The 26,509-nt window shown below is 36.9% G+C and overlaps 1 protein-coding gene across 4 annotated transcripts in view; it reads left to right on the top strand.

The window, feature by feature from the left end:
• Positions 1-26,509, top strand: part of NME7 (NME/NM23 family member 7) — a 243,502-nt gene that overhangs the window by 164,758 nt on the left and 52,235 nt on the right. The window lies entirely within an intron of this gene.

The following is a 26,509-nucleotide window of genomic DNA, read 5'->3' as shown; positions in this document are numbered from 1 at the left end:
CCTTCTGGCTTGCAGAGTTTCTGCTGAGAAATCAGCTGTTAACCTTATGGGAGTTCCCTTGTATGTTATTTTGTTGTTTTTCCCTTGCTGCTTTCAATAATTTTTCTTTGTCTTTAATTTTTGCCAATTTGATTACTATGTGTCTCGGTGTGTTTCTCCTTGGGTTTATCCTGTATGGGACTCTCTGCGCTTCCTGGACTTGGGTGGCTATTTCCTTTCCCATGTTAGGGAAGTTTTCGACTGTAATCTCTTCAAATATTTTCTCGGGTCCTTTCTCTCTCTCTTCTCCTTCTGGGACCCCTATAATGTGAATATTGTTGCATTTAATGTTGTCCCAGAGGTCTCTTAAGCTGTCTTCATTTCTTTTCATTCTCTTTTCTTTATTCTGTTCCACAGCAGTGAATTCCACCATTCTGTCTTCCAGGTCACTTATCTGTTCTTCTGCCTCAGTTATTCTGGTATTGATTCCTTCTAGTGTAGTTTTCATTTCCGTTATTGTATTGTTCATCTCTGTTTGTTCTTTAATTCTTCTAGGTCTTTGTTAAACATTTCTTGCATCTTCCTGATCTTTGCCTCCATTCTTTTTCCGAGGTCCTGGATCGTCTTCACTGTCATTATTCTGAATTCTTTTTCTGGACGGTTGCCTATCTCCACTTCATTTAGTTGTTTTTCTGGGGTTTTATATTGTTGCTTCATCTGGAACATAGCCCTCTGCCTTTTCATCTTGTCTGTGTTTCTGTGAATGTGGTTTTTGTTCCACAGGCTGCAGGATTGTAGTTCTTCTTGCTTCTGCTCTCTGCCATCTGGTCTGTTACGTGACTTTTTGATGTTAACCATCCCAGTGGTTTTGATTTGCATTTTCCTGTTGAGTAATGATGTCAAGCATCTTTTCTTGTACTTACTGTCCATTTGTGTATCTTCCTTGGAGGAATTATCTATTTAGTTCTTTTGCCTATTTTTTAACTGGGGCATTTGTCTTTTTATTACTGAGTTGTAAGAGTTCTTTGTATATTCTGGATACGAGTCTCTTATCTGGTATGCAATTTGCAAATATTCATATTGTTTTTCCCATTCTGTGGGTTGTCTTTTTACTTTCTTGTTGGTGTCCTTTGAAGCTTAAAAACAGGTTTTTAATTTTAACAAAGTCTAATTGATATATTTTTTCTTTTGGTGTTGTATTTAAAAATCCTTTTCCACATCCAAGGTCATGAAGCTTTTACCCCTAAGTTGTCTTCTAAAAGTTTTATAGTTTTAATTTTTACTTTTAGGTCTGTATCTATTTTTAGTTAATATTTGTATTTGGTGTGAGGTAACAATTAAACCTCATTCTTTTGCATGTGGTTATTCAGTTGTTGTAGAATCATTTGTTGAAAAGACTGTTGTTTCCCCATTGGATGGTTTTGGTACCCTTGTTGGAAATCAGTTGACAGTAGATGTATGGGTTTATTTCTGTGCTCTCGCATTGATTTATATGTCTTATCCTTGTTCCAGACATACATTTGATTTGATTTTGAGACATTTTATTGTGTTTTTTTTTCTTGTCTTTTTTTTTTTTTTAATTTATTTATGGCTGTGTTGGGTCTTCGTTTCTGTGTGAGGGCTTTCTATAGTTGCAGCAAGTGGGGACCACTCTTCAACGCGGTGCGCAGGCCTCTCACTATCGCGGCCTCTCTTGTTGCGGCGCACAGGCTCCAGACGCGCAGGCTCAGTAATTGTGGCTCATGGGCCCAGTTGCTTCGTGGCATGTGGGATCTTCCCAGACCAGGGCTCAAACCCGTGTCCCCTGCATTGGCAGGCAGATTCTCAACCACTGTGCCACCAGGGAAGCCCTGTCTTGTCTTTCTTTTAAAGAATGTTGACATCCAAGAAGATATATAAGATTTGTTTGTTTGTCTGTTTTTTACAATTTTTGAATAATATACAATTTTATAGTCATCATGATGGATTTAACCAAACATGTGAAATAATGATTCATTGAAAATTGTATACTTAAATATAAATAAGAATACAAATTCCAGGTATTGCATAAACCTGGAGTTTTTCTGAATATTAATCATAGTTTTTATTTTGAGAAGTAATATATTTTTCCAAAGTTCTTTTTCAGTTTTTAAAGCAATTAAATATACATTACTTCACTTGGTCCTAAAAATAAATTGGTGAGATATAGGTACTGTTATTTACTGATATTAATGTCTTTTCCTATTTATCTATGAGGAAACTGCATGGAAATATGCAGTGACCTGTCCAGGGTCACTCATGAAGTTCAAGCCATTTCTGTACTCTGACCACTTTACCAGGCTGCTTCCATACGGTTAGATTAGGGAACAGAATTTTATTATATTAAAAGCTCTTTGTAAAGTAAGAGGGCTACATCCTGAGATCTTGACTCTCCAGTTCTTGCACCACTCTAGCAAATAACTTGCTCCATACGGATGTGCTCAGTCACTAGTAGAAAATGACAAAGCCACCTTTCATGTCAGAGGCTGAGCAGCTCCCTTGATAAGTCATTTGCTCCCATTCACAAGCCTCTGCAATGTTTTATTGTATGTCACACACCTTCAATATTTTAAGTACTTGAAACCACAAATGTTTAATCTCTGAATTCCAAGCCTTTTGTTAATTATGGAAGTATCCTAATAATTTCCCAAATGGCTGTTCATTTCTAAAAACAATTCTTAATTACTTGCTTTCATTCATTCAGCCATTTACCAAGTACTTTTTATGTATCAGGCAATACTAGGCCAGGGTATACTGCACTAAAAAAATAAAAATCCCTGCCTTCACAGAGTTTTTGTTCTAATGGGAAGACAGACAACAGAAGATAAGTAAAATAAGACAACCGGAAGATGGGGAGCACTTTCAGGACAGCTTCTGAAGACTGACAGTGAACATGGCCTTAATGAGTACTGTTGCTACAAGGTCAAAAGAAATGGTTGTGCTTTACTTATTTTTAATTAATTATTTTAATTGAAGTATAGTTGATTTACAATATTACTTTCAGCTATACAACACAGTGATTCAATATTTTTATAATTGTACTCCATTTAAAATTATTATAAAATACTGGCTATATTCCCTGTACTGTACAATATATCTTTGTAGCTTATTTATTTTATACATAGTAGTGTATATCTCTTAATCCCCTACCCCTGTCTTGTCCCTCCCCACTTCCCTCTCCTCACTGGTAACCACTAGTTTGTTCTTGTATCTGTGAGTCTATTTCTGTTTTGGTATATTCATTCGTTTTATTTTTTGTATTCCACGTATAAGTAAAAACATATAATATTTGTCTTTGTCTGACTTAACCTCACTGAGCATAATGCCCTCCAGATCCATCCATGTTATTGCAAATGACAAAATTTCATTCTTTTTTATGGCAAATATTCCATTGTGTGTGTGTGTGCGTGTGTGTATGTGTATATATATATGTATATATACACACCACATCTTTATCTATTCGTCTGTTGATGGCCACTTAGGTTGCTTCCATATTTTGACTATTGTAACTAATGCTGCTATGAACATTGCAGTGCATATATCTTTTTAATTAGTGGTTTCATTTTCTTCAGATTGACAAAAGGGAAGTTAAGAATAACATGAAAAGTGGAATATAGTTGTTAGAATATTTCAAGGTAAAATTCTTACAGCAAATACAGCTTATTTAAGCCTTTGGATAACAACAATAACAAAATGCCATCCATGTATCAAACACAATTTGCTTACAGAAATCCAAATTGGTGCTTTGTTACATCAGTTATTTGTGCTTAGTATCACCTGTACTTGAATGTCTCACGTAAAAGAGGTCTAACCTGCCCCAACCCCCCTGCCCTTTACAGTTGCAACACCCTGACATTCTCAATTGCTTATCTTGCCCTATTTTGTTTTACTTTTTCCTGTAACAACTGTTAGCTTCTAAACATACTGTATCATTTACCTATTGAACACATTTATTTTTTGTTTTCTCCCACTAGCATATAAACTCCAGGAAGGAAGGGATTTTTAATTTTCTCACCAATATATCAGGAAGAGTGTCTGGCATATAGTAGGTACTCATTGTACTTTTTTTTTCAAAAGATGAATATTAATTATATTAATTACATTTCCATTTTCTATTGCTTAAATACATATTTTATGTACTATTTATTGTGGCTGCTATATCCACTCATTGCTATATGACATTAGCTTTATGACATTCCAGTTCATTTCGATAACACATCATGAAACTGTCACCCATAAAATTTTAACTTTTTTGAAGACCCTTGCCTATGTATCCTTTTGGGTTTGGCACTTTTTCTGACTCTCCTAGTATTTTGAATTTTGATTTCCCTGAAAGGTTTTTGGCTTTGCTTGCTCCTCTGGCTCTAGTATCTTCTATCATGAAGAAGTACTGTGTCCTCTTCTCTACTTCCCCCCCAGCTTCTTGTCTTTTATTCCATAAGTGCCACCTTGGTCCCCACAGGGATTGGAAAATTTTGGTAACTATCTTTTTTCTTCCATAATGGACCTTTCTCCTTCTTTCTTTCTTTCCTTCGTGTAATTTTGGCATTTGACTTGTTTTCATTTCCCTCTTCACATATCAGCACTTTTTTCCAGTACGTTTTTCTGAATGATTCGTGCAAGGAATTTTCCCTTTTAGTCTCGTTTTCCTCTCATTTATTGTCCTTTTTATTTCAAAAAATATTCCTCCCTAGGGATTCTTTTATCTCCCTTTGGCTGCTTTAACTGTTTTCTACCAGACAATACTTTTTCCATTAAGTCTCTTAGCTTAACATTTTACCTCTTTTTCTTTCCATTTTCTTATTCATAGAGGAGATCGCTTGTTTTGAATGTCTTCAAAAATAGCTGTATTACAATCAGGCACGTCCCCATCACAGTTAGAAGGAGGGGCTAGTTTCCCCAAAGCAGCAGTGCACACTGGGGAATGGGGCACAGCCACCAGCTGGAGCTGCTAGCATTCTAAAATCCCAAGAGGCTACAGCAACATGTGCCAGGCCTTATCTCCCTAATGCACATGTGCTACTTGTCAGTTTCAAATGTCAGCCGCTAGTGGTACTACTTAAAGACAGTAGTCTTTGTGTTGAGATGGAAGGAAGATATTTTTAAACCTTCTTGAGTCCCTGGGGAATTACCATTTTTGGACACGTAAGAGCCTGCCACCTTACCAATTTCTCAATAGGTAAAAGCCACTGACACGAGCGCCAAGTTTGAGCCCAGGATCAGTTACAGTTGGCATGAATAGTACTGAGCCATGGTGTTCTCAGGATGTTGTTAGTAAAGCATTTTATTTATATCTCAGTGAGACAGTCCTACCACTTGCAAGGCCAAAGAGAGGGAGTTTAGGGGCCCTTAAAAAAACCATGCAAATAAGTGCCACCCTTTCTCCTTTGTATATTGATTTTTGATTGGTGACACTAGATAGCAAAACAGTAATCATTGCTCCTCTGTAGTAAGTACAAGCATGATCTTTCTGAAAGCAATTAAAATAAACGAAAATATTAACTCAAAGTACATATAATTTAGGAATTGACTATGTGTATCATAAAAGGATTCTGTACTTTGCTGTAGAACCCTTTCAGTAGTGCTTCAAAAAGAGGTTTCCCTACATTTTAAGTAAAACTCAAATTTAAGACATTTAATGTAAAAAGTAAAATATATATGGTTTTTAAAAAAAGCTTGTTCTCACTCACAGAAGGTTGTACATTTCAGAATAAACCAATGTGATCTCTCAAGATTCCTCACTCCATTATCTTCTGAAGCTTTGCTACCTGATTGGTATGCTATTTTCAAGCATATTTTGCTGTAAGTTACTCAGACTTAATAGTTTCTCTCTTTGCAGGACATTTGGTCCATACAAAAAGGTCCCTGATATTTGCAGAACCATATGGTCCTGTCTAAAATGTCCATAAGGAATTTGATCCATGCCAAAAGGTCCTTGCTATTTGTCCTGTCCAGAACCATTTGGCATGAACTAGGTATGTTCATGGACATTCTGGATAGAACCAAATTTCAAAGACCTTTTTGATGTGGACCAAATGTCTTCTGAAGTAAATGTCTTATCGATATTTTGGACAAGACCAAGTGCCTGCTAACTGTTTCTCTCCTGACCCTACTCAGTCCTCAGAGCTCTAGTTATGTCATAGTTACAAAACTGCTAGAGAGTAGATTTACCCAAAGTTGGATTGAGTATACCATATTCACTTTTTCCTTCTTTTTCAAGTATTCTTTTTCCTTTAAGACACCACAAACTGCCCCAACCTTGAGTGACTTTTGCCTTCCTTTGAACTCCTATATCACTCATTGTCTACACTTGTTATCTGGCAGTTGGCATATGCTCCTTGTATAATTTTCTTTTATGAATGTTCCTCCCCTCTTGGTCTAGATACTAATTAGAGGACCTGTGCTACACCTTTTCGTCATCTCTAGTACCCCCCAAAATACTCTAACACAGTATTTCTCAAACTTTCATGAACATAGGAAACCCCTTGGGATCTTGTTGAACTGTAGGTTGTGATTCAGTCAGTGTAGGGTGGGGCCTGAAATTCTCTATTTATGACATTCTCAAGTGATGTGGTACAGTTGGTCTACAGATGACACTTCAAGTACCAAGTCTTTAACAGACTTTCAACAAATGCCTGTCAGTGATGTTATTTGTTTCATAAAAGGACAAAAGATTTAAATTTTGTTAAATGCTTCATTTGTCTGCAATATTAAAACAGCACTAAGATGTGAACATAGATTTAAGTCAGTTTCTGTGAATAATTGAAGGTGTGAGATGTCTTTTTTTTTTTTTTTTCTGATTTCTCTACCTGATCAATGGGAATGGACTTTAGCTTACTCATTTTAACAGATACCAGACTGGTTGAGATTGTATGTGAATACCTTCTACTTCTGGCTTCACTTAATTTAAGCTTAAAAGCAAAGGCCTTTATAACACATTTTCAGTCATCTGAGTTATCCAGTCTTTTTCTAACTTTTGCTCTTACTTGAGATATCTAGCTTTGAGGAGCAGATGCAGTTTTCCTGGTAGACTCAAATCCTATGGGTATCACATTTCAGGGTCAAGAATTATACATATACTTACTCTAAACTTTATAAAATTTTTCCTTCCTTTTCTTTTTGATGGAATTCAAAAGTGGACCATTAAGAATTATCAACAAGCAATGACTGAGTCCCCAGGCTCTAATGGCAACCAAGAAACTCATGTTCATTACCACAGAGTCCATTGTTGATTTCCCTTGTTTCCCCAAATAGAGAACACACTAATCTGGGAGATTATGTGCACTTCAAACTTTGATTGCCAATATTAAAGTATCCAGATAGGACTCATTTTTCTGGTTATTTTGGTAGAAATAGTCACTTGCTTCCTTCCTGTGAAATGTAAGTGCCAGATGTTATTTGGTGTGAGTCTTCCTGGCCTATACTTTTTTATATTGCCTCTCTCCCCAGGCCCCAAATCTACCTCAATATAATTCCTCACAAGTGAAATCAGGCACACTAAAATTGAAGACATCTCTGTTCTGCAACTAGTGAAATGAATCATTTTTTAATGTAATTTTTATCATTTTTTTCTGAATTACTGAAGTAGTTCATGTTTATTACCCCCACCCCCCCCAAAAAAAAACACAAAAATAAGGAAAATTATGTAAAAGAACCAAGAGCCAACTATAAAAAAAATTTTAAACTACTGTTGTTTCTCTACTTTCCAGAAATAAACACATTTTGGCCTCAAACCATTTTTATGCATATTATAAAAAATTACGATCATACAATATTTACAATTATGTAGCTTCCTTATTTAATTAAAAATTATGTTGTGATCTTTTCTAATGTCATTAAATATACTTCCATAACCTGGTTATTAAGAATTGCATAATATTCCAGCATATGGATTAGTTAACCATTCCCCTACTGTTGATTTATTCTTATGTCAAGGGCATTGCAGAGATCAGATTTATAAATAAATGTTTGCACAGGTTTTTATTATTACCTAAGAATAAATTCCTACAGGTGAAATTACTGGGTCAGAAGATAAAAGGTATTTATTCATTTACAACTTTTGTCTTGTCCTTTCTAAAACCACAGTAGTAGCTTAATAGGCTTTGACTTAAATGATTACATGGTTTCCTTTGTAAAGTATTTTCTTTGAATAGCAGGGCTTATGTTGGTTCCTGAAGTGTGTCAATATACATGAGAGTTATGTAATATTTAGAACACTAATTAACCTGAGGAGATAGTAAACAGTAGGCATTACAGTGAGCAGCATTCATCAGTTTGACTTACCAGCATACACTGCCTAGTTCTGTTATGGTCTTGTCACATTGGAGACTTTGGGTTGTACAAACAATATGCAAAACAACTTACACATGAATTTTAACTAAGAATGAATGGCTGTGTGCCAAAGCAATAATTTGTCTTTGAAATTTTTTCTCCCTTATGCAGAGAATTCTATTTGGTAAACACACTGTATATACTATTTGTTGCCTTTCAAAACCAGCTTTTTATCATGTTTTAAAAGCAGAATCAAATATATAAATGATTATATTTTGAAAATGGTTGAGTTACATGAGCTGATGTACCACAGCATTGATTTAAGTATAGGACTCCTTTTGATACAGCTTGTTGAATAAATAAAGCAAATGGTCATACAACTATTTTATGAGTTTAGTTTTATAAAAGTAAATAAATCTTTCAAAAAGTGAGATATTTAGCACATGAATAGAAGTTTTGTGATTTTTAAACATTCATTGTTTGAGTGCCTGCAACAAGAATGCCTGCAGTTATGTATCAATATAATAGTTGCAATTATATATAAACAGATATTTTATTATAAGTTAACACTATCTTTTAAAAAGCATACAACATTGCCATTAATACATTTATTTATTTATTTATTTTAAATTTCCTTTTTTCCAGTTATGATTTAAGGTAGTTTAGGAGCGTTTATGCAAGATGATAAGGTAAATTAAAATGAGTGAGGAAATGAGACTACACATGATAAAATGCATGCCACGAAATCCTGTACTTTTGTAACAGGGCGCCACAATGTGGCTCTTAGTTTTTAGACATCCAGGCAATCAAATTATATGACTGGCAGTGTCCATGAGATAAATTAGTTTCTTAAAAAAAAAAAATCCTAACTTTTCCTGATACCTAGGAGGAAATTCCTTCATGGATCCCAGAAGAAGGCACTATGTGATCTAGTACTCACTGTCTTCAATGGCAGCAAGTTTCATAGTCTGTTCCTTATAAGAAGCTGATGGTATCACCCAGTGGGCAACAATTGTATGAGAAATCAGCGTGATTTCTATTCCTATACTGTAAGATGTGGTGCAGTATAGGGATAGAGTTCTAAAAGGAAGGATATGTTGTTTGTATTTCCTTGAAGCAATCTCTATACATTTTCTTCTTTAAGTAAGTATTTTGGTAATACTGAGTGGCACCAAGTTCAAGGTTAAACTCCCTGGAAAATAACTGGAATGTGGTTATTCTGTGTCCCCGGGCAAGTACAGAGGGGTGTGCTTCACCTCTTAGCCAAGCCAGGTGCACTTCTTATGGAGATTAAGGAGAATAACCTGGACGTTCACTTGAATGGAGGTAAGCCCATAATGAGACAGGCCCAGGAAGTACCCACAGGCAGGGCCTGGATTTATTTCCCATCATTTGTTGCATAGAAACTATTGGAAGAATCAAGTCACCAAAGCTCTGTAGCATGAAGCATGGACTGTGTAGTTTTAGTCTGGAATTTTTTTTTTAAAACACGTGTGATCAAATACTTATCCTTGCCTGAGATAGAACACACACATTCAAACAAAACAGAACAAAAACTCTAAGTACCCATAGAACATTTGTCCTTGAATCTTGTTTTATTCTAGTGTACTCTTCAAGATGAACTTGTTACAAAATGTACCTTTAGGTCTTTGAATGAATTCACTCACCGCATAGGGTGTGGAATCAATAAAACCTCTGAAATAAGTAAGAAATATATTGCACATATCCAAACCCACAGAGCAATAAAGTATTCAGATCCCCGTTCTGTGGGTTCTCATGAAGCTTCTCCAAAAAGAACTGCAAAATGATGTCTAGAGCCTGGGGTCCTGTTTGTGGTGATATTTTGTTATTTGTACAAGTCCCAGGTTTCACTTTGCACCCGGTAAAGTGTCTTCTAAAAGCAATAGCTGGAGACATGGTCACAACTCTTCCCTCATGCAGTAGAAATATTCTAATTTTACTGAGATTCTCCAGTGTAAATTCTGGTTGGTCTCCTATCTATGTTGCCCAGGCTTCATCTTCACACCTTTAGAAATTCAGTTTGTTGGTGTATTTTTTGCATATTTTTAGAAATACTTTTATTTCATAAATCATGGAATATGGTTTTTGATTACTTTAAAAAAATGAAATTCCTAGAGAAGATTCAAACCAACTCTTTACTATTATGGCAAATATGTATGTCCTCTTTTATATCCTGGGTCCATGCACAAATATTTGCTTCTCTTTCATTAGCCTTTTTCACTTCTAAATATTTTCTAAAGCATACATTATACAGATGTGTATGAAGTGATGAGACTAAAAGAGGACCTCAGGGCAAAGTTGAAGCACCTTGAATTACCACGCCTTATAACTTTGAACTTATTTTGTATGGAGTGGGGAGCTATTGAAGGTGTTTGAGTCAGGGAAGAATCTGTCACACTATCAGGGCTTTTCTAGTGGTGTGTTGGAGTCATTTGCACGAGCTTGCAAAGGTCCAGTTTTAGCATCACTTCCCAACTCCATTTTAAAATATCACTCCTGAAGAAAAAATTTTCTTTCTAAAAAAGCTATTATAGTTAAAGACTAAAGATGGGAAAAAAACGTCTTTGTACAATAAAGACTTGGGGAAGGAAAACAAGATACTTCTGAGGGCAACAACTTGAATCTAAATTATCTAGGTAAAGGGATAGTCTGATTTTGAAATATTCTCATTAATAGAATAATTCAGTATATTCTATACACAAATGAGTGGTTTTAAAATATATAAGCAAGTAAATGTTGATATTGCAACTATGGTAAACAGAGTTTCTTGTTTCATTTTTAAATGAGGATCTTGCCTCAAGATCATATTTAAGAATGTGAGTTATTGCATTATAGAGCAATGGAGGAGTATATAGAGAAGTTAAACAAATAAGATGAAAGATCATTTACTATAATGTGAACTCTAATGTTTACAGTGAGTTGGTCTTTTCTACGCTGTGTATATTCACCATAAGATTCAATAGTTCTTCAGGGAATTAGGCATGTCTTTATATCCCCACTGGAAAAGCCACTTATAAGCTTGCACTTATAAATCTAATGCCACGCTGGTGGATTGCTCCCATCTCATTTTATATTCACCACATGGTGTTTCATATCTGTGATAAAACAGTAATATTATCCTCAGTCAAGGTCACAGACCAAGTCACTATCAGAGCTTTGGGATCAGTGCTTACGGTTTTTGATTCCATTCTCAGATAGGTGTGCCCTAGTTTGAAAAAATCTGATATACAAAGCTATCAGTTCACAAAATAGATAAGTGGTGATTACTTGCATTTCAAAAGGATCTGCTTCAGGGTTCTTTAAAATAGGCACTTCTGAAGAGCGTAATTTAGCCAAAGGGAGCTGGACTATTGGTAACCAAGAGGCCTAATTTCACTGCCTATCATTAACCAGGTTAACGAAGTGTATAAATTTGGGCATGTTAGTGATTTCATTCATTTATTCTCTCTTGCACTAAATCATTACTACTATTACTCAGTGATTCCTTTTTTTTTTAATATTTACTTATTTATTTGGCTGCGCTGGGTCTTAGTTGCGGCATGCAGGATCTTCTAGTTGAGGCATGTGGGGTCTTAGTTGCGGCATGCGGGATCTAGTTCCCTGACCAGGGATTGAACACGGGCCCCCTGCGTTGGGAGTGTGGAGTCTTAACCACTGGACCACCAGGGAGGTCCCTACTCAGTGATTCTTTTATGAGCATTCTCTGTGTGTTGGATATGAAAAGGTCATAGTCCTTGTCCTTAAGGAGTTTACAGGTTACAATAGTAAAACAGATACGTGAACAAATAAGTGGAATTTTTGATGGTAGAGGCAAGCTGGCTTGTTAGGAGACCACTATGGTGGTCTCATCACAAGATGAGAGGGTGAACTGTGGCAGTTGGGGTAGACTAGGGAAAGTTGAGGAAAGGATGCTTTGTTAAAGAAATAAATCCATGTGATTGACATGGATTGGCTATGGGACCCAAGGGGGAGAGAGACAGGAGTCTTAGGATGACTCCCACACTTTTGGCCTAGATAACTTGGTTGAGTGGTGGTGCTATTCATGAAGAGAGGGAATTTAAGAGGAGGAGGATTTGTGGGGGGGAGGGAGATAATGAGATTAGTTTTGGACAAATTGAGTATAAGAGTCCTGTGGGATAACCAGGTGATGTTGGTTAGACAGTTGTATATTCCAGTTTGGAATTTAGGAAAGAGGACTGGGCTGAATTTAGGGATTAAAGAGTCCTCTGAAAAGACATGATTAGTAGTGAACAGATTGCCCAGGGAGAGCCAAAAGATAAGAAGAGAGCAAAGAGAGAAGTCTTGGCGGGAGGAATGTGTAAATAAAGGAGGCTGAGGAGGAACAGTCAGGAGGAGAACCTGGGCTGTGGTGTCATGTGGGCTGAGTAAAGGGAGAGCTTCAGGAATAAGGGAATGGTCCACAGTGCTAAAAGCTGGAGAGAAGTCTCGAATGCAGAGATTCTATGACCAATTAGATTATTGGTGTCCTTTGCCAAAACAGTTTAGGTAGAGTTGTGGGGCACAAGTTTAAAGAGTAAATGGGAGTAGAGATTATTAAGAGTTCTAAAAAGGGAAGGGAAGAGATGGGGCAGTAATTAAAGCTGTGTGTGTGTGTGTGTGTGTGTGTGTGTGTGTGTGTGTGTGTGTGTGTGTGTGAGATGGGAGAGACTTGAGCATTTATATAGGAGGCAGGAAAGAAGCTATTGGAAAGAGAAACGTTGAAATTGTAATGGAGCAAATTTCCTGACTTAGAGTGGCCAAGGAGGGTTAATTATTAAAAGGAAAATAAATACTTCTTCTTTTGACACTGAATAGGAGAGAAGGAGATGATAAAAAAAAAATATATATATATATATATATATGTGTGTGTGTGTGTGTGTGTGTATATATATATATATATATATATATATATATATATATATAAAACTGTGGGTATAGGAATTTTAAGGAGATGATTCTTGATAATTTTCTCTGTGAAGCAGGAAACAAAGTTGTCTGCTGAGAGAAAAGATGTAGCTAAGGATACAGGCTTGAGGATAATGGTGTACATTTGTAATGTTAGCTGTGGAGGAAAAGTGGGCAACAGACATGATTAATTGATAGGTAGATAGATAGATAAGATTAGATTATAGCCTAGGATGGCAATGTGAGTAGCATGGCTAGATTGCCCTAAAGGTTATTGTACTGTGTAGACTAAGGTCTCCTTTAGGTCAGAAAGGTTAATACTACAGATATTAGCAGTCTTGGCTCAGCTTTTAAGTAGAATGTTGCTGAGAAGTTACCCTGGGTCAAAAAAGAGAGCTACTAGTCTCTAGGTCTCCATTATCCAACATGATGGCCACTAGGCACTTAACAGCTCTCAAGCACTTGAAACATGACTGGTTCAAATTGAGATGTGTTGTACATGTGATATACACCCAGGACTTTGAAGATTTAGTATGAAATAATGTAAAACAGCTCATTAATAATTTTTATATTAATTACTCATTGGAATGATAATATTTTGGATATATAGGGTTAAATAAATTATATTATTAAAATTAATTTCACTTGTTTGTTTTTACTTTTTAATGTGGCTCCTGTTATATTTCTGTTGGACTGAGCTGCTCTTGGTCATTACAGGAGGCAGTTAGATGGTTTCGGAAGTGCTCCTAACCTCAGTCTGGAATCTTAGCTGCTCATAGCGACTCTAAAGGGAATTATAGCGGACCTGGGGCAGTTTAGGAAATTAATCTTTTGAAGAGAGTTTGCCCAAAGTGGTTGGATCTTTGACTACACCCTTTCTTTAGTGCTGGATAGGAGATCTAAGACTGTCCATAGAACCCGGTTATCCGTATCTACAAAAGATGAAAACCATCTGCATTGTCAACACAATAGGGAATTGTGAGATTCATAGGAAATACTACCTGCTTTTTAAAATGAAAAGACTATGTGAGTGCCTCCTGGTTAGCTATAGTTTTAAGTTTATTTTTAACAATATGAAGATGAGTTTATCTACTGCTGTGTGCCTCCAAGTTGGCCAGACAGCATTAGACATTTTATGGGCATTATCTCACTTAATTCAGTCTCTTAGGCTGAACCTAAGCCTTTAAGACACCAAGATATTTCCACTAACTGTTGAGATTTATGTTGCTTCTGGGATCAATAATCTTAAATTTTATAAACTCTCTGTCCTATTTTATAAATTGAAGTATACCCCTACTAAGATGCTACTTCTGATGGTACTTTTATAACTTTGCTGCAATATACGAGATTTCAGCAAGAAGACAGATGATTATAGGTGACTTTTGAGAGAGCAGTTTCAAGAGAGTGGTGGTGAAAGCTAGATGGCAAGAAGGTACTTACTAAGTAGCAGCAGGGATTGTCCTTTTGTGCAGAGATGAGGAAGAGAGATGGAACCTCAAAGTATCACTGAAAGTTCAGAGCAGGAAACAAACCAGCCTAGGGATTTTTTAAAAAGGGATTTAATAAAGGGAAGAAGTTTCCAAACTCATTAGGAGGGCTGCAAGGCCTGAGTCAGGAGCTGCCGTTGGAGTTATTGATCTTAAGGGCATTTCTGCCTCTAGAAGCCAGAAGTTGCTGCTGCTACTGCCTCCACTGCTGCCACCATCACTGAATCTCATTCCCAAGGATCTGGTGACTCAGCCACTGAGTCTGGCTACCACAGCTGCCTCCAGACACTTGTCTCCTACCTTGTCTGCCTGTGGCACCATCAGCAGAAAGATGGCCTCTGCTCAGTTCTGCCTCCCAGATCTCACTGGTGGGACATACTTTGCATCAAGAACGCTAGCCAAAAGGGTGTCTGGAGAATGTAGTTTTTAGATTTCGAACTTCCAACTAGAAGGCGGACAGAATGAAGGGTTGAGAGAGCCACTCTGCAGAATCTACCACAGCTGATGTACGTTGCTTATTCTGAACCATTTGTAGAGAACATAAACTTCTTGAGAAGAGGGAGAAGAATTTCCGAGCCAGAATATTGAAAGGGAATAGTATGTGTTTTCATGCTTGAAGTAGGAAAGAGCTTGGTGGCTTTGAAAAATTGGAAGAGGTTGATGTGACTAGACCATTTCAGGTGAGGGTGGAGAGGTAAGCAGAGATCAGGTCATGCAGGACTGTATAGCTTAGGTTAAAATTTTTGGATTTTCTCTTAAGAAGGAAAGCATCAGAGGGTGTGAGGTAGGAAAATGGTATAACTCAACTTATGTTTTATAAAGGTCACCCTGACTATTTTGTGGAGAATATATTTATCAAAAGCAGTGGAATCTAGGAGACTAGATAAACCAGGAAGGAACCAATAGTCTCGGTACAAGAATGTGGTGTCAGAGTGAAGATAGAAAGTAGACTGATATGGGCCATATTTCAGCATTTGTAATGACGGGATATGGCAAGGAATTGGGTGTTACAGATGCCAGGAATGGGTCCCAGCTATTTCATTATTTTATTCCTTTAGGGGGGTTTCTGAGTATTGAGCTGTACGTTTCTTTAGGAGAGTAGAGGAAGATTGAGTGGCAGTTATTTTATCAGGGTGTGGTAGACTGTGCAGGACACCTTTTTTGTAGGGGGGAGACTGAGAACGCCTCTCAAGTTTCTCAGTAGTTATGTGTCTGTACAGGCATACCTTGTTTTATCGTGCTTCACTTTATTGCACTTCGCTAACCTTGTGGAGGGTTTTTTTGTTTGTTTGTTTTAACAAACCAAAGGTTTGTGGCAACTCTGCCACAAGCAAGTCTATCAGCACCATTTTTCCAATAGCATTTGCTCACTTCTTGTCTCTCTGTTACATTTTGGCAATTCTCGCAATATTTCGTATGTTTCATTACTGTTACATTTGTTATAGTGATCTGTAACCAGTGATCTTTGATGTTACTATTACAGCTTGCTGAAGGCTCAGATGGTGGCTAGCATTTTTGGCAATAGATTATTTTTTAATTAAGGTATGTTCATTTTTTTAGACATAATGCTTTTGCACACTTAATAGACTACACTATATTGTAAACATAACTTTTATGTCCACTGGGAAATCAAAAAATTCATGTGACTCGCTTTATTGTGATACTCATTCTATTGTGGTGGTCTGGAATCAAACCCACAGTATCTCCCGGTAATGCCTGTGCTTCAAAGGTTAAATCTCCTATAATGCAGTGTTTGGGAAAAACAGAAAAGAACTAGGAAAATGTTTACCAAAAAGGAATTTCATTTTCCTCTATACTAATATTTATGTTCTCAGACTTACTTACATAAGCAAGTCCTTGTGGTTTTTGCCAAAATACGAAGTAATTCACATAAAAAGCAAGCAAAAAGATTTGCCCAACAATTTAAAAAGAGGAGAACCAGGGGATCATCATTTTACATTTAAAAATAATACCTCTGTCAAATGAGAGTTTATTTCAGCCAGTGCCTATTATTGACTGCAGTAGCAAACAGCTCAATAAGAGGCAGTGATTACTAGGACATGTGGTCTGCTGAAACCTAGTGGAAAAGATAGGATTGAATTGTCTAAATGTTTCACCTGAAATTACATTTAATTATGACCCTCTTCAGGTTCTATAAATTTACATTACAGCTAATTTCTACTTAGTTAAAGGTGAGATGTGAAGCTTGTCAGAGTTCACAAGCCAGATTTTAATGATTCCTCTTATATAAATAATTCATGTGGTCTCCAGAGTTAACAAGATAAGAGTATTTACTGTGAATTCTCCATTAGCTCATTCAATAAGACTAATACATAAGTAGTTGAGTTCAATTTTGTAGTTCCTCTTTCTGAATCCTATGTGTAGGTTCTAGAAGGATCCTTAGACTTACAGAAAGTAGCCACTGGATCTCTTCTCTTGTTTCCTTTCCTACTTCCAGTTCCTTCCAGTGTTTCATTATCTTCTTTTAGTTGTGAATTAGTTTGATATTGCTCTTCTCCCAGGAATATAAAACTGTAACTGCATTAGTTAATACAAAGTTGCATGTAACTGGGAAAAATGGTTGGAGGATAAGCTTTGGTAAAATATTTTTGGAGTACCAGAGGAGTCAAGAAGAGGATTTAGCACGTATTTTTTTAATATTATAGGACTCTGCCGAGGGGTAATGGCTAGAAACATGGATGTTTACTGTTTTAATTATAGTGGTTGCTTCATTGGCCTTTGATATTAAATTCTGTTACCCTTGTTGCCTATAGAATGAAGGCAATGATTGTAACATGATTTTTTGTTTTGTTTCACAGCTCTTTTAGGATTGCTAAGACTGGAGCCATGCTAGTTCCTCTGTTAAGATTTATACACTTATCTATATCACTGCTAACAAGATTAGGCAAGACTTTTTTTCCTTTTACTTAGAATTTTCCCAAAATTAGGCTAATGACCAGGTGTGATTCTGCACCACGTGTCACTCATTATATAAATATATTCTAAGGTTGATCACAAAGTTGTCTTTCTTCAAATTTCCATAATCAGTAAATTTTACAAATCTCTTCCAAATTTAATTCATTTCTTAAATGGAAGGTCATTTTCATTCTTGCATATCTCTCCTGTATCGTGGACAGCTGAAACAGAATAGCTTTCCAGGGAAGCAGTTTGTTTTCTTTGTCCAGACATATTTTATCAGTCTGATAGACCTATTATTCAATAAACAATAATATTCTTTATAATGCACATGGTAATAGAACAGCTATATAAACTTTCTCTTCTTTGTTTTCAGTATCCTGCTAATTACCATACTACTTAGTGCATTTTTTTCCTCCATGTCTTAGATCTAGAGGTCATTCTCTAAGCCAGATTTCTTCCTCCCCCTACAGGATTACCTGGGCAGAATTTTTAGTACTTAAAATGAGCTGTTCAATAACCAAGCATTTGACTTGACAGAACTGAGAAGACAAGGTTGTAGTGGGGGATGGGTATGCCAGGAATTTGGTAGAGTTTGAAAGGCTTCTGACCTTTTAAGTACAAATAAATATTGCTCTTTAAAGAGTCTTATTTTCTCAGCATAACCCCTCACTTATGAATATTGTGGTAACTTAAAAATTATTTATCATATTAAATTTAAATTGCATTTTTGGTACTTTTGTTGCTTTTATTTACCCAGTACTCCTCTCTGCTTCATTATGGGAGTGGGACCGTGCATAGTAGGATGATTTTCACCGTACAATACAAGGAGCAAGAGGAGAATGGATCTATTGGGAATAATTAGGGGAAATCTGCGAGGAAAGGAAGGGGAGAGATGATCCATGGAGGATTTTTCTAGGCTTTCACTTTAAACATTTCAGTATTTTTTACCTATATAGGCATATTTGATATTTTACAATGGTCAAAACCAAAATAAATGTATTACCTTTTTAAAGAAAATGATCCAAAATGAAAGCCTAAATTTTAACAACAGATGTAAGAAAATATTTGTTGTTCTATTCTTTATCATTATCATTTACCTAAACAAAATACATTATACATGTAAAACTACTTCATATTTTCTGAGGTCTGTTTATAGATTATTATTATCAAATCTAAATGTCTTATTACTTGATTAAACTTTTACCTTTATTCTAAAACTATCATTAATATTCTTGAAAAATGTTATATATTTATTAAAAGATACATGATTATTTGGTTGGATCATCTTCGACATATATCAGAATATACCGTTCTTTATCTCTTTAAGAACTCTCATCTTAATTTCCTTTTAATTCTAAGGCTACATTAATAAAACTAATAGCCATTATCTATTGATTGTTTACCATATGACAGACACTGCTCTAAATACTTTTACTTACTCTAATTCTCACAACAACATCATAGTTAAGTGTAGTTAAGTCCTATTTTTATCCCTGTTTTGCAAATGAAAACCTTACAACAGGCAGAAAGGTTAAGCAATGTGGCATGGCCACACAACTAGTAAGTGACAGAGGCCAAATTCAAATCCAGAGAGCCTTCCTTCACAGCCCTTATTCTTCATTCTACTCCATCCTGGCTCCTTAAATAGAAGTTTGTCATTTTATGTCAGTCATAAAAAATTTAGCAAACATTTATTGTGTTTTCATAATAAGGCATAGAATATTAAGGAAGTTTTATATTGTGTTAAAGGGTTGAGAGTCTAATGGAAACTTACTGAAATAGGCACACAGAAAAACTATATGAATTGCAAGTCAGGGGTCTACAATAGGAGCATAAATTCCTATAGGAGCAGTGGGAAATGAAGGATTACTCTGGAAGGAATTCAATTTTTAGACACAAAATGATAGCAGCTAATATGAATTGAAGATAACTTACTGAGTTTGGGGAAATGGAAATGTCAGGAAGATGAGTTTTCATCAGTGTGGCAGATAACCATATGTGCCCGTCATTCCCTGCCTTTCCAATCCTTAGAAATTATGGGAGATATATTTTATTTTATCTTGTTTTATTTTAAAGAGTAAATCTCCAGCCACTCTGGAAAACAAGAAAGAGTGCCTACCATTAGCAGACCATTAACTTTGAAAGGCAAAAAGCAGGTAGGATTGGACTGTTAAGGAGAAGCATATTCTGAAGCATGCAGGAGAGGATTGCTCAGAAGGGGCAGGGGGTCTGGCTGCACATCAGCCACGGTGGATGCAATGCCGAGGAGGGACCAGGAGCCGTCAGCAGGGTGATGAGTGAGGAGGCTGCATACAGAGCAGCAGAATAAATCAGCCCTTTCCCCTTTGCTTGCTTATGCCGAGTAGAGGACAGCTGATGCTCTTAACTGCAGCCCAAGGCCGTGAACGTGGGGCTTTCGCTAGAGGCAGTGTGGTGGGTAGGTAGCTAGTGACACCCAGGAAAACATGGGAAGCCCCACTTCCTTAAGAAAAACAACCAGCATACCCTGCCTGTCAGTATGTCCCTGACCTCTATGACAGGTAAACAAAATTCCAAACAAAGATAAAGTGCCAGGAATTAGCAACCATTTGAAGTTAACCCATACCATAAAGAAGACACCAAACACAACAAACACAATCAGTACCTAAGGAAAGCAAATTAATAGAGCTAACAAAAGTCTTTAAAATAATATAGTCAGTATTCCCAGAAAGAGAATATTGGATCCATAAAAATAATTATAGATATGAAGAACTTAAAATATAATTTTTGAAATGTTAAAAATACTCAGCAAATGAGTAGAATTGTGCAGTGGACCGAGTTTAAAAACAGTGAGGTGACAGATCAAATGGAGGAATTCTCCCAGAATATAACACAAAAAGACAATTAGATGGAAAGTATAAAAGAAAAGAGAGAGGGAAGATAGAACCAGAAGTTTCAATATCTATTACATAGAAACAGCTAAAGGAAAGAAGAAATAAAATGGAGGAGAGAAAACAATAAAAGAAATAACAAACTGAAGGTATGTATCTTCAAATAGGATTGGACTATTGAGTACAGAGCAGAATGACCAGTAAATGACCAATGCCTAGATAGATAATACAAAACCTTCCAGAAAAAATTAGTTACCTAAAAAGAATGGTAATCAGATTGCAATAGTCTGCAATGCCGTATTTGTCATGTATGCTGTATATACTGCACATATCACATATGCATGTGCATGTGTGCACGTCTGTGTGTGTATGTCTGTATGTATGTAATTAGTAGATGCTGTGGAGGGCCACTCAGATGCCCCTCTGCCCTTCAGGACTGCAGTGCCCATTTCCCAGCTCTGGAAGTGTTGGCTGCTGACTGTAATACAGTAAGTCCCTCTCCAGAAGTTTCTCTCTGCCAAAGAAAGTCATCTGCCCAAGGACATGCCCCCTTCCCTGGAATGGCATATGTCCAGTGACTTGTCAGTTTAGAGAGATAAAGGTCTGACCCCTTTGCTTCAACTGAGGACAACTCTGAAGCTCCAGAGCTTCTTGTAGGATGATCTGGGGCAACTGTTGTAACTGCATTGAACTTCAACCTCTCTCTCTGCCTAATCCTGTTTTCCTCACTTCCCCACAATAAGCTTCCCTGAAGCCACTCCCCAACGAACTTCCTGCATGCAAATCTCCACCTCAGAGTTGGTTTCCGGAGAAATGCAACCTGTGACAATATTGTTTTCCACTACCCATGAGACATTCACTATAATTGACTATGTATTAGGATGCAAAGAAAATCTCAACAAATTCCTTCAAAAGAAGAACAAAGAGACTGCCTTCTCTGACCACAGTACAACACCCACCCACCGCCTACACACACACGAACATCTTTGAGTTCAAGTGCTGTGCATGTAGCAGACACCTACAAGAAAATATTTTAATGAACATAGTGAGTTCCAAATAAAAGTGGGTAGAGAATAAGTTCTTATGAAGCAGTTTAATCAAAGTGAGTCACTTTAAAGTTTTCCCCCTAATCTGAAACAAAAAGGAAAGGAAAATAAGTACTCACCTTTCATTCACCTTTCATAATTTTACAAAGTACATCTGTTTTCACAGAATGGCAGCTTACCACCACGTAAGTCGAGTAGGTGTTTAGTATTGGGTACTTCATTCCCAGGAAAATTATGGAGAACAGAATGAAAGTAATGAACATGAAATAAAATATAAAGTCATCCTTATTTCCTAGTTTATCAAAATGTGTTTCTTAAACTTGATACACTTATAACTGACATTTGACAGGAACCTTGGAAGTAAGACTTAAGTAAATTAATAAACCCGTGCCTTTAAAATTGCTTAAGCGATGGAACCACAGGTGTGAATGCTGCTCAGCGTCCTTGCACCACACGCTACACCTGTCGTAAATTTTGGTGATTTCCATATTCATACGGGTAATCCATTCCATACCTTACCTTTCCATCTGTTGTCCTCCTTTCTTCTAACCTTCTTGCCCTCCACCTGACCTCAGCCATGGTTATATCTTAGAACTGGTCATTATAAATATCTATAACCCCCTCTCTGTGCACCTCCAGTAATTCCAATTTCAAGTATCCTATGTCTTAACTTTCCAGCTCATTTCTTCTAACACACCGATTTCCATAATCATCCCATCCCACTAGGAGCTCTAATCCATTGATCTACCTTTTCATTGTCTCTAACCCCCCCTCCCCCCCCAGGGCCTCACTTACTTTCCTCCTCAGTTAAAATTTTTTTTTGTCTATCATTATCATAGTTTCCTTACATACACTTTCAACCCCCTTACCCCTCTCTCATTTTGTTGTTTTCTCTTGGTAAAACCCCAACCCTCATTAAATTCAGCTTTCTGCCTAACCTTTGCCTGCACCCATGACTGGAGAACACTCAGCTGTCCTGAACGATCTCCCTTTACGTTCGTGATTACTAACCTCAAGAGGGCCCTTAGTGCTGCTGAGGAGTCACATTCATTTTTCTAGTCCATTCACTCTTCTGCTCTCTTAAAATGTCTCGTACCTCCTTTTCTCTCCTGAGATCCCCAAAACCTCTTCCCCATCCTTCCTCTCAGCTGGTGACAATCTTGCTGACTTTTTCACTGGAAAATAGAATGAGTCAAAAAAATAAAGTCTAGAGGGAACTTTAGAGATGTTCTATATCTTGTTTAAGATGGTGGTTGCTGAGTATCTACATTTGACAAAATTCATGGGGCAGTGCACTTAAAACCTATGCATGCTATCCTATGTAAGTCATATCTCAATAAAAATTAAAAATAGAGAAAGAACTTCCATAAGTTCCAGCCACTACATAAACCCACATAGCTATAACTGGGCCCATTTACTGTCTTGATGCTCAGGGTGAATGTTCCATACTCTTAGATATAAGGCCAACTCCTCTACTTAGTCACTTGCTTCCATCACTCCAGCAATTCTCTCTTCTCCTTTCTGTTTCATCAGTTTTTCCCTTTGTTGGATGATTCCTATCAGCCTGGAAAGGTATTATTATTTCTCCCACTTTAAAACAGCATCCCTTCCCCCTCAAAAAAAAAAAAACCCTCTTTTTTCTTTAATATTTTTATTGGAGGATAATTGCTTTACAATGTTGTTAGTTTCTGTTGTACAACAAAGTGAATCAGCTATAAGTATACATATATCCCCATATCCCCTCCCTCTTGAGCCTCCCTCCCATCCTCCCTATTCCACCCCTCTAGGTCGTCACAAAGCATCGAGCTGATCTCCCTGTGCTATGCAGCTGCTTCCCACTAGCCATCTGTTTTCCATTTGGTAATGTATATATGTCAATGCTACTCTCTTACTTTGTCCCAGTTTCCCTGTCCTCCCCTGTGTCCTCAAGTCCGTGCTCTACATCTGCATCTTTATTCCTGCCCTGCCACTAGGTTCATCAGTACCATTTTTTTATATTCATATATGTGCATTAGCATATGGTATTTGTTTTTCTCTTTGTGACTTACTTCACTCTGTATGACAGACTCTAGGTCCATCCACCTCATTACAAATAACTCAGTTTCGTTCCATTTTATGGCTGAGTAATATTCCATTGTATATATGTGCCACATCTTCTTTATCCATTCATCTGTTGATGGACACTTAGGTTGCTTCCATGTCCTGGCTATTGTAAATACAGCTGCAGTGAACATTGGGGTGCATGTGTCTTTTTGAATTATGGTTTTCTCAGGGTATATGCCCAGTAGTGGAATTGCTGGGTCATATGATAGTTCTATTTTTAGTTTTTTACGGAACTTCCATACTGTTCTCTATAGTGGCTGTATCAACTTACATTCCCACCAACAGTGTAGGAGGGTTCCCTTTCTCCACACCCTCTCCAGCATTTAATGAAAAACCCTCTCTTGATTCTACTTCTCTCTCCAGTTACTGCTCCATTTTTCTCCTCCCCTTTGCAGTAAAATTCCTCAACATAGTTGCCTGTGTTCACTTTTGCCCGTTCTTCCTCTCTCATTCTCTCTTGAAACCAACAATAATAAGTCTTTAGCTTTTCTCCACTCCTCTGAAACTGCTCTCGTCAAGGATATCAGTGACTCCACGTGGTCTACGTGGTCTAGTGGTCAGTTCTCAGTCTTTAACCCTATATGACTTTTTTTTTTTTAATTTATTTTCTTTTTGGCTACATTGGGTCTTGCTGCATGCGGGCTTTCTCTAGTTGCAGCGAGTGGGGGCTGTTCTTCTTCATTGAGGTGTGTGGGCTTCTCATTGCTGTGGCTTCTCTTGTTGTGGAGCACGGGCTGTAGGCACGCAGGCTCAGTAGTTGTGGTTCGCAGGCTCTAGAGTACAGGCTCAGTAGTTGTAGCACACGGGCTTAGTTGCTCTGTGGTATGTGGGATCTCCCTAGACCAGGGATTGAACCTGTGTCCCCTGCATTGGAAGGCAGATTCTTAACCACTGTGCCAAGGAAGTCCTAAACTTATATGACTTAACAGCAACATTTGACACTGTTGATAACTCTCTGTCCTTGACATTTTTCTTCACTGTCTTCTAGGAAAGGATGATGCTGCGTTTCTTCTTACCAAGCTGGCTGTTCCTTCTCACCAAGCTGGCCGTTCCTTCTCAGTCTTCTTCTTTGTTCATCTCTCCTCATCTCCTTGACTTTTTAATGACATGGTGTCCCTGTGCTTCCTCTCCTTTGTTTATACTCACTGCCTTCATGATCTCGTCTAACCTGTAACTTTACATACCATATATATGCTATTGACCCCCAAATTGTTATTTGCAGTGTGGAACACTCCTCTGAACTCTAGACTCAGCCAATCATGTATTTGACACCTTCACTTGGATGTCTAATAGGCAACCCAAACTTAATGCATTCAAAACCAAAATCTGGGGGACTTGCCTTACCAGATGAAGACTTATTATAAAGTTATAATAATTAAGACAGTATAGATGTAAAAATAGACAAAAAGTCCAATGGAATCAAATAGCAAACCAAGAAACAGACCCATACATCCAGGGAAACCTTTTATATAACAGAGCTATCATTGGAGATTGCGGGGGAAAGAGAGAAATAACTCAATAAATGGTGCTAGGGCAATTAAATATCCATATGGGAAAAATGAAAATGGACATCTTCCTCACATGATAGCCAAAGTCCGTTCTAGGTGGATCACGAACTTAATGTGAAAGGCAAAACTTTAAAGATTTTAGAAGACAATAGAGATGAGTATCATTATGCACTTGGAGTAGGGAATAATTCCTTAAGAAACAAAAAGCACAAATCGTAAATGAAAAAATTGATAAATTTAATTTCATTAAATTTTAGTATTTCTGGTCATCAGAAAGCATAAAGAAAACTCAAAGACAAGCTACATATTGGGAAAAGATATTTGCATCATATATAACTGACAAAAAATTAGAATTCAGAATGTATTAAGAATAACAAAAAGAAAAAGAATAACCCAATAGAAAAATGGAAAAAAGTCAAGAATAGGCATTTTACAGAAAAGGATATATATGAAAAGACACTCAATTTCTTTAGTTATCAAGGAAATTCATACTAACACAATGAGATACCATTTCACACTTGCCTAATGGCAAAAGTAAGAAGTCAACCACTATCAAATGCTGGCTTTGATATGGATAGTGGGAATTCTTGTGCATTGATGGTTGAAGGCAAATTGTTACAGCCATTTAAGAAAATAGTCTGACAGTACTTAGCAAAACTGAATATGTATGTGCCCCCAAGATTCCAGAAAAACTCTTGCACATGTACACCATGTACAAGAATGCTTGTAGCAGAATTGTTTGTGATCATGTGTGTGTGTGAGCGTGAGCGTGAGTGTGAGCGTGTGTGAGCTAGAGAGAGAGAGAGGTGGGAGGACAGAGAGGTAGGGAGAGAGAGAGAAGAAATTAATTGAATGTCAATCATCAGGAAAATGGATAAAGTATGCTCTATCATACATTGGAATATATATGGTAATAAAAACAAATGAATTAGAGTTACACATATTTACATGGACAAATATGAAAAACAATGCCTTGAAAACTAAGTAAAACAAGGGAATCTTTAAGTAAAATTGATATTAATGGTAACCTCTGGGTGGAGATAGGGATGGGATGGAATGAAGATGGGGCACACTGGGGCCTTGAAAGTTATTGTAATATTATTTTAATTCAGCTTAATAGTGGGTACACAGGTATTTGTTTCATTATTATTTTTAAATATTCATGTGTAGTAAATGCCTTTTTTGTATGTATAATATATTTCAAAATTAAAATAGGATTTTAGAAAATTTTTAACTTAGAAAAACAAAGACTATTAAGTAGGTCATTGATACTCCCACATCTTCAATTTTTTTAACCTCTTGTTTCTTTTACCCAAAATTTTATGAGTCATTTGTAACCATTTTTTCCCCCTAAATGTGAGATAGCACTAAACTGATACAAC

The sequence above is a fragment of the Balaenoptera musculus genome, chromosome 1 (assembly GCF_009873245.2).
Source record: "Balaenoptera musculus isolate JJ_BM4_2016_0621 chromosome 1, mBalMus1.pri.v3, whole genome shotgun sequence".
NCBI lineage: Eukaryota > Metazoa > Chordata > Mammalia > Artiodactyla > Balaenopteridae > Balaenoptera > Balaenoptera musculus.
Note: the sequence above shows the minus strand (reverse complement) of the source record. Positions and strands in the feature narration are given on the sequence as shown.